This window comes from Sminthopsis crassicaudata, chromosome 4, assembly GCF_048593235.1.
Source record: "Sminthopsis crassicaudata isolate SCR6 chromosome 4, ASM4859323v1, whole genome shotgun sequence".
In the NCBI taxonomy this organism is placed as follows: domain Eukaryota; kingdom Metazoa; phylum Chordata; class Mammalia; order Dasyuromorphia; family Dasyuridae; genus Sminthopsis; species Sminthopsis crassicaudata.
In genome coordinates, this window is record NC_133620.1 from 81,846,787 (window position 1) to 81,853,551 (window position 6,765).

The window sequence follows — 6,765 nt, forward strand, 5'->3', positions numbered from 1 at the left end:
GGACGGCACCGGGATCATCGTGGGGGCTGAGACATGAAATTCAATCTTGGGAGACTGGCAGGAATGCAAACCAGCCCAAGACAGTCCTGGGTTAGGTCACTGGAAGGAATCTCCTTAAAACGCAAAGGTGCTCGCAGCCTTTGGATTCCCAGGTTGAACTACATATGTTGGTCTGGAGGGTAGGGAGAAGAGGCTACTCTCCCGCCCAGCCCCCGAAAGGCTGGCAGTGGAACGTGTCAGAAAATGGTTGGGGGGGTGAAGCGGGTATTCCAATCTGCCAACGCTCCCTGTGCTTGCGGGCTGCAAATGCCCAGGGAGCTGGAGCTGGCGCCCGTGGCAGGAAAGGGTCGGACTGGACAGACTCACGAGAAAGATTCCGAGCTTGGAGGCAGAAGGGCAGAGCCACGCTTAGGTCCGGCAGCCCCCCACGCCCTCTATCCCTCCACACCCAACCAACATCTAGTCCACGCCGTCCGTGGACCAGTCAGTCTGACTGACTGACATCTTATCTATCCTTCACGCTGCTCACACCCTGGCGAGCATCCAGGGCATATAGGCGTTGCTCTTAGCTGCGGGAAAACCTGAAGAAAAAGAGTTGCCTGTTGCTAACCCTCTACACCTCTACAGAGTCACCTTTGCAGAGGAGAGCCTCTCCCAGATGTAGTCCTGGAAGAAAGGGTCGGGGGGCGGCAAACCACTACACAGCCACAGAAGGGACTTACCTAAATACTGTACGTCTGGTCCTTGCCAGAGGAGAGACTAGGTTAAGAAGAAAGCGTCTGGCTGCGCTGAAAGTTTGTTCCCCCTGACCCGTGCGCAGTTGCAGCGGCAGCAGCGGCGGCAATCCTCCAACAAGAATTCTGAATTGGTTAATTGTCCTAAATCCTGGTGCTCCGGCTGAAGTCAAAAGAAACGATCACCGGGAGACACTCCCCTGCTAGGCAAGGCTATTGAATGAGCAAGACCTCCACCATCCTCCGAAAGAAGCAATGGGTGAGGGGGGGAGGGGGTGTAGATTATAATGTCTCGGTCGGAACCTAGGCAGAGACCAAGGGGAAAAAACCTTGAAGTCCCAAGTCTGGGAATGGAGCTCCTGGTGAAAGGACCATTTACACATCTGGACATGGGGGCTTTAGAATCCAAACGTATTACTTGCCTTTCAGAGACAGCTAGCAAAGACAGCAATACCAAGGGAAAGGTAGAAACCCTAAAATGATATTATCAACTCCATTCTTGCTAAAGGGCATTTCAGAATCTTTATTTGCTTTTTAATAGGCGATATGGAAGAAATAGCATAAACGCATATTCATACATTTAACCGTCCAGGCAGGTTTTGCACTGAGTGACCCCGGTACCTTCCAACTAGGTCTTTGAAGAGATTCATATACTCAACATACTCACATTGGAGAAAGAGAAGAAGATCATAATCTTTCTTTTAAGCCCATAAATATTTCAAACTGCTATAGGGAACACCTCCAGGTATCTGTTCAGCCTGAGGGTGTTTTGTGAGGGTAAGAATAAGAGTGGAGGATTAGGGGAAGAAGAGTAGTGGTGGAAGTTAGGGTGGTCAAATTTCTCCTATAGGGACTGTGTTTGACTTTTAGTACAGCCAAAATAAACTTTCTTAAATCAAGTCTAACTCCCATCCAGTATAAGATATCTCTGTTCCCAATTACTTGCACTACCATATAAATACTTGTAATATGCAATGGAAAGCAAAGGACTCAAATATAGTCTTATGCTACATGCTTGCTATCCACAACACTTCCTTCTTGGGTTATTTGGAAATAAGTAAAAATAAAAGTCCTTAAAAGTCACATTCTTTTTACATACTATTTATTAATATTTTACTCCTTATGGTTCTCTAATCTAGCCTTTTCCTGCTAAAAGCCTTCCAAAAACCCTGAGGATACATATAATGAGTTACGTTTTACTTCAGTTGCATAATTGGATCAGAATAACAATACAGTGACCTAAACAATCTTCTGAAGATCAGAGAGAGTAACGGACTTTCTGTCCCCCCCCCCCTCCTTAAGAAGGCTTTATAAAACTCCCTTAGATACACACATATAATTTGACCTTTTCCTTTGCTCAAATATAAGTACCAAGAAAGGGTTAAGCAGAAACAGGCTAGAGATACATCATGTAATGTGAATGGGAACAGAAGTGGAAAGCAAAAAAATGTAAAAATGGTTGGAGTTATATAGTTACATGAAGTATGATTTGGTGCCCACGTCTGATTAACATGTTAATTAGTTGATTTAATTAAAAATCTTTGAGTTCTGAAAGTGCCAAAGATTAAAAAAAAAAAAAAAAAACCTTAAGAAACAAAGCTTATAAAAAAGAAAAAAATCCTTAGCACCATTAAGTTTCAAATAACATATAAAGGGAATAACTTACCAGAGGAAATTTCAGGAAGCAAGATGACTTTGAGAAAAATGTATCCAGAAATCAAATAGACATTCCATGATGTTGCGGATTAAGCTAAAAGAGTGATCTGCATGGTGGTTGGACTTAGAAATAATCAGCAGTTCCTTGTGGCATGGAACCAAGTATGAGCCAGATATACAGAGTCACCAGACCCCAAACAAAAGGAAACAAAAATGTGAAGAGGAAGGGAAAAGTGGATTTGTGAAGATCCTCAGGCAGAAGAAGTGAATAATTACAGGTTGTGAATCCCCCTGAGGGTGGGGGAAAAAGAGGCTGTGAAAACCCAGTTTACAGGGGGAGGAATACTGATAAATCTACCCAGAGAAGTAAAAGGATATGGGGAAGACAGGGAGATAAAGAGAGAACTAGTGAGAGAGGCTGTAGTCATCCTGATAGATATAGCAGCAGGAATGATTTAGGGAGCCAGGGAGGATCCAATGAGAATTCAAGGGAGGACAGCCTCAGAAATTCTGCTGCTCTTCACTATCTCGGTTCCTCTCAAGATACCTGAGTTGTGATCATTATTAATAGAACTAATAGCATTCTGTCAGTCAGTTGCTTTTATTTGGGGTTTCCCTCCAACCTTCTCAACCAGCAGCAACTTATTGAGGGAGGGTGTTGGGAAAAGAAACCAACAGAACCAACCCCTACTGACAGGAACCCTCCAGCTGACTCCATTCAACGCTAATCAATCGAAGGGCAGAGAATGTGGAAGAAACCCAGAAGATAAGAAGGAGCTTTAAGGGGCACGGAGTCTGATAGGCTTAGAGAAAGGCAGGCTTTGGGAAAAGGAAAGTGACTAGTTCCAGCAGTCACGGCATCAGCAGCAACAGCAGCAGCAGCAGCAGCCTGATTCATGAGTGAATCCTATTTGCAATCCACTTAAAGAGATCGCCTTCTTTCTGAAACCACAATTCCCCTTGTGAGGAGAGAATGGGGGTTAGGAATGAGAGCCTAAGGTTGTGCTCTGGGAATTCCTGGAGACTATCCCTTGGGAGTTGGGGCAGTGCCGAGATCGAGCCTCCCCCTTTTACCTTCTCAAAGCCCCTATTTTCGCTTTCGTGCTTGGTTCCAAACAAGAGGGAAACTAGAAATGGCTCTCTGCTGAATGCATTATCTTGCTATTTTCCTATCGTGATTCCTCTGCTTGAAACTGAACAAACGATTGTATGATCAATTGGGTAAGATTAGCTTTATTCCTCCTCCCTCCCCCGCTCCCATCCCCAGTTCCCTTCCCAGTGCCCCCCTCACCTACCCGAATACCTTCCTATTCCCATGTTCTTTCACTATTTTCATTCATTTTAATTGCTATTTTAATAGGAGATTCTGGAACTTCCTTTTCCCTCCTTCAAGATCAGATTCCCTGGGGGAATCTACCTAAACGACAGAAACTGGTAATTCTGTTGGTTGTGACTGATTTATATTTGGCTGTGATGTGTATGGTTTCTTCCTTCCCTCCTTTTCCTAATAGAAAAAAAAATCTTTCATTCTTTCCCAGTTGGGTTCATTCTTGTAGCATGGATCTGTATAAGAGCTTTGAGGGAGCCTTTTGCTCTCCCCGAGATCTTCAGGAGAACCCCGAAGCTTTAAGAATTGTTCATCTCTCTTTCAGGAGTAAGAGGGAAAGGTAGGGTGGAAATTGATTTCTTGCAGAGACTGAAGCGCTGGATGATCGAGGGGATAAACATTTGCCCTGGTTCAAAATGTTCTTGGTGAGTAATCTTATTTTCTGCAGCAGAGAAGAAAACACACCGCTTCTAACTCCTCACACTGCCTCCTTCAATTCTTCCCTCATCACACACACACACACACACACACACACACACACACACACACACACACACACACACCCCTAGCCTCCATTCATTTACTAGCTTTCTGTATGTAAATCACGAGCTGGGTCAGTGGAAATTTTCCTTTCCCCCTTCCCAAGATCTTGGCTAAGTAAAAGAAGGAATTTGAAAGGGGATTTTTTTTTTTTTTCTGGGAGACTTTCTTCTTCTTATTTAATGTTCCCTGATAGCCTGTATCAGAAATAAACACTGACACGATGAAAAGCCAATTCTGGTGGCCTCTTGTGCATTTATTTAAATGATGTCCTAAATTTCTCTGCGGTTCTCTCCTCCTTCTTTAAACTGAGTATCGTTGTGTGGACTTGTCCTATTTCTGCAGCATTAGCTTGCCTTGGCCATGTTCTTAATACCTTTTAACTCTTCAGTCAGAACCATAAATGAACATTTTTTTGGTTTTGTTTTGTTTTGTTTCCCCCCCCCCCACTGCTTCAGGTAAATGAATGCTGTAAGAAAACACATTTTAATGTCTATGTTGGTTCTGGTCCTATTTACTGGATACGTGTTAGTAATATTCTTACTGGCCATTTGCATGTTCTAAGGTTACCTATAAACTTAGAAAACCCTTCTATGAGTCTACAGCACCCCCAGCCTGTAGATCCCCATTATGCTAAAAGAAAAATGGACATTTGTGGGAGAAAACAGCAAATTATTAAGATTTGATTAAACTTAAATTAAAATGTCCATTAAAAAAGTTTGAGGATAGCAAGTTTTTAAATATAGGTTGTTTAGCTTCTAGAGATGTAGTGTTTCTGTGTTGAATGTGAAGATGAAAGAAGAAAAATAATATTAACCTGAGAGAATGGGTTTCACAGTTGACTTCAGAGAATGTTTTTATGGCAAAGCATTATTTTGCTTCTCTCTATTGTGATATCCGTTTTCCCTTTTTGCTCCCCAAACTTAACTATATAAAGGGAAAGCTAACTAAGGTCACCTCTTGCATAAACAGGACAGTGTAAACCTTGTCTATGATTTGATTTCTAGCATTAAAATTTCACTTTCTGGCAATAAACTTTGTTCCAGTCAATCCATATGAATATTACCCATTTTCTAGAAATTATAAAATCCCAGAAGAGAATTCTCAAATGACATGTCAGCAGTGCCAAACAGTGCATGTACACCAATACCTATGGTGTTTATTAGTGTCAAAGTTGGCAAACTCAAAGAAAAGCTTTTTCCATGAAGATAGTTATATTTTTATGTTAATTTTTTTCTCATTCTTGGGCTTCATTCCAATCCTAATGATATTTTTGGCCAGATTTGTTTCTGCAGTCAACTCATTTTACCAACAGGACATTGGGTGTTGGTCTGTGGGTTTGGAGGAAGTGGGGAAATAGGAGGACTAAGAATGGGAGGAGTCAAAATTAGAAGACTACAGAATGAAAGAAAAACAATCAATTGTAATCAATTATTTTAAGTTTTTAAATCAAGAATTATGGAGCACTTTTAATGAATAAAATATCTTAGGATGCTCTCCAAAACAATGACACCAGCTATTCTGATTAACATTTTGTTCTTTAATATTCATAACAGTTCAAATGTTTGTGCAGCTAGGGACACCTCACCTCACCTTCCTTAAATCAGAACATTATAGCATTCATTTAAAAAAAATATGTGAGATTGTTGCTCAAATATTTAAACATATTTTAGAAGTCACAACATGAGTGCTAATATTCATTGTGTGGAATATGATTAGTGAACTTTAAAATGTGAGTTATTTCATAAGGATTTTAAGTATTTAGTACTAGGCTCTGATCTGTTTAAGATGAAATCATCATTCATACAGAATCACAAGACCATTATGAACAGGCTCTCCCAATCTCCTACTTATCCATTCTCCTATCCTGCTCCAAGGTATTTAATGGTCTTTAGAATTTAGAAGTCTTTTTTTAAAATTTATACATCTTATTAGGATATAATTTATCTGATAAGTACAATACACTTCATTTGCAGGTGGTTCTAGTAAAATTTTGTGGATTGGCAATATTTTATGTGAGATGTTCTGCCACTTTAAGTGCAAGGATCTCACTTAACACATTCTTGTCTATCATCTAATTGTCTACCATAATTTCTGATGTAAAATTATATTCTGGATATATTTAGTTAGAGAAATCATGTTTAAGTATTTGAAATGTTTTAGAAGGATTAGTGCTTCCAAACTATACCTAACCATTTAAAAATAATAAATTGTCATAGAAATTATGGTTAAATCAAGGTGATTAATTTCAGAAAATATAATGCTTAAGGTTTTTCATAGCAAAGGAAGAAAGCAAAGCATATATATATATATATATATATGTATATATATATATATATATACATATATATATATGTGAAATTTACATATTTTCTTCCCTACCAAACTATAAGCAAGCATACTATTTTTAGTCACTCTATCATCTGATGATAAAGATTGTTTGTTGATAAAGCTCCTGAAGAGTCTAAATGTTTTAAGGTTTTTAAGTCTCTCATTTCCCCCTATGAC

At 40.0% G+C, this 6,765-nt stretch overlaps 1 protein-coding gene across 2 annotated transcripts in view; it reads right to left on the minus strand.

The window, feature by feature from the left end:
• The window catches only part of BRINP3 (BMP/retinoic acid inducible neural specific 3), a 510,141-nt gene extending 506,902 nt beyond the window's left edge, over positions 1-3,239 (minus strand). Inside the window, exon 1 of one of the 2 annotated variants that reach the window (XM_074308611.1) lies at positions 2,401-3,239. The gene's annotated coding sequence lies outside the window, so the exon portion shown is untranslated. Of the gene's footprint in view, positions 1-722; positions 2,270-2,400 lie in introns of those variants that run through there. The other variant, XM_074308613.1, reaches the window with a different exon arrangement.
• Positions 3,240-6,765: the final 3,526 nt, after the last annotated feature.